The following is a 2,371-nucleotide window of genomic DNA, read 5'->3' as shown; positions in this document are numbered from 1 at the left end:
TTGTACTGAATGTGTTTTGCAGGATGGACCATGAGTCTCATTGGACGAAAGACCCGAAAATAAGATGGTGACAGTCAGTCAACAGATCCCCGATGACATCTCCTGGACACACAACACCACAGCAGTGATGAAGGTCCATCAGCATCTGCACATCTGAGGGTCCTCAAGAAATTCAACCTGAACAGGAAACTGCTGCTGGCCTTCCACCACTCGTCCATCGAGAGCCTGCTGACTGACTGTGTCTCTCCCTGGTACGGCGGCTGCACTGAGGCAGACAGAGTGAGGCTCCAGAGGACAGACCCAACAGCGCAGAGGATTATCGGCTGCCCTCTCCCCTGCCTGTCGGACGTCTACGCCACCCGGTGCCTCAGCAGAGCTCACCAAAGACGATACTCACCTGAGCTCACTCCTCTTTGACCTGTTGCCCTCAAGCAAAGACTAACAGACTGAAAAACAGTTTCTTCCCGAGAGCCATCGTCATGCTGAACTCTCGCACTCAACTACCTCTACCTTGAGGAACTGCAACATAATGTTTTTTGTAATTAATTTCATATGTATTTTTTATTTTATCGTAAATTTAGTTTTGTTAATCTGCACTGGAGAAGGAAGCTCTCAATCTCGTTGTACACTGTATGCAATGACAATAAAGCGCTTTCTGATTCTGACGTTTGTTGTTGCAGGTTGGAGAATGAAGCGGTTGGGACATGAATCCCAGAACAAGGTCCAAAGTACAAATGAAAATTCCAAGCGCCGGTCCCAAAAGTAATGGTCTGCGTTCATGTGCTTTTTTAGCAGGGTAGAAGAGGAGCCGGAAGGAAGGAATGGACAAAGGTAACAAAACGCATGGCAAATACATCATGAGGACGAGGAAGGATCGCTCCCGTCAAATGACGCTACGAGGTCGACAGCTCCCTGGCTCTTGAGGTGAGTGTCAAAGTTTGAACATGGATGACACGGCATGTTAAGATGAGGCTTTCCTTTTTGCAGGGTTCTCCCCACAAGAGGTGCAGATTCTTGGAGTGAAAAACGCCAACTCGACGGGGAGAGTATTTCTTTGTGCTTCCACTTGGTGTCTTTGTCTCCGTTCCGTCACTAACTCACTGGGTGTGTTCGGACAACACTGACTGCATGATGGCTATTTTGGACTGAGCTGTGCATGAAAGCAACGATGCGTCATTTGAGTTCCATGCGCTCCGAAAGATTTTGAGATGTTTGTATTTGATTTTGTTGGAAGCGAAATGTCAAGCTTCCTTTTTGTATGTTCCAGATGTGCCTTTGTTCTTGAATTAAAATTGTGAAGTGATTTCAAGTGGTCTGTACTTCAACTGGGCAGAGCCAGTACATGTAGTTGTGTTGTCTAACAAAAATGGCATTGCTGTAAACATTCTTGGATGAGTTTCACATGAGTAACAATATTGACAGTCACACGTGCAACATGTTGGGCATTCATAGTAAAAAGAGATATATTTATTTGTTGTAAATTTAATTGACTTGTTAAATTGGTGACACTGAAAGTGGCGCCTAAAGCATGAGTCGTAAAAAGTAAATGGGCCGACGGAAGCTCTGAACAGAAATGACCACGTCTGCTATACGAAAAGGAAAATGTTGGAAGGCTGAACAGCAAAAATAAGCGAGCCGATGGTGAAAAACCATTTTACATTTGAGATTTTGGGAATGAGTTGTTTTGGGGGTTTTTTTTTGCACTTGATGTAAGTGCAATATGTTGTAAATGTCACTATTGTGTTTGAAATACAGTCATTTCTTTTTTGTTGTCTCTGTCATTCATTATCATGCAGTCATCATGGATCACTTGACTGGTCGTATTAAAAAAAAAAAAAAAACCTTTACGATAAGTAGTCTCCTTAAAAAAAAACTTCTATAAAAAAAAAAAAGAAAAGTTACTTTACATGAGCCAAAAAAAAGCCTTATGATGCAGCTCTATTTTTATGTATATATATTTGTATGTATATACATACCCCGCAATTGAGTTGGGCGTCTCAACATAATGGAATTGCCGACCTCTGACGGAACCGATAAATATGGTAGGAGCGCTATAAGCACAGTCCATCGGTAAAACCATTTAAAAATGTTCTCTCTGTGCTTTTTCAAGATATAATAATAATAATTTGCCCTTTATTAGTCCCACAATGGGGAAATTCGAGATTCGAACCCAGGCCTCCTGGGGAGACTGGGTCCTGAACGCGGCGCCTTAGACCACTCGGCCATCCTGGCAGCCAGGGAATTGTCAGAAGTGGGATATCGCAACTCCCAACAAAATCGTTTGGGACAAATCCCCTCTCCTATGCAAACCTAAACTTTGTTACTCATAATTTGCGATACTGATTATATGACCGGTTGATGAAAAATGTCA

General features: G+C 42.9%; 1 long non-coding RNA gene across 2 annotated transcripts; it reads left to right on the top strand.

Moving 5' to 3' along the window:
• Positions 1–370: 370 nt before the first annotated feature.
• LOC148320916 (uncharacterized) lies at positions 371–1,681 on the top strand. 2 transcript variants are annotated; one of them, XR_015847045.1, is made up of 4 exons: positions 371–538; positions 681–721; positions 793–900; positions 988–1,681. It is a non-coding gene; the product is annotated as an uncharacterized LOC148320916 (long non-coding RNA). The 2 variants fall into 2 exon arrangements; XR_015847044.1 differs by having other exon boundaries at positions 793–924.
• Positions 1,682–2,371: the final 690 nt, after the last annotated feature.

This window comes from Idiotropiscis lumnitzeri, chromosome 16, assembly GCF_059441095.1.
Source record: "Idiotropiscis lumnitzeri isolate Australia: NSW breed Sydney's pygmy pipehorse chromosome 16, RoL_Ilum_1.0, whole genome shotgun sequence".
Classification (NCBI taxonomy): domain Eukaryota; kingdom Metazoa; phylum Chordata; class Actinopteri; order Syngnathiformes; family Syngnathidae; genus Idiotropiscis; species Idiotropiscis lumnitzeri.
Note: the sequence above shows the minus strand (reverse complement) of the source record. Positions and strands in the feature narration are given on the sequence as shown.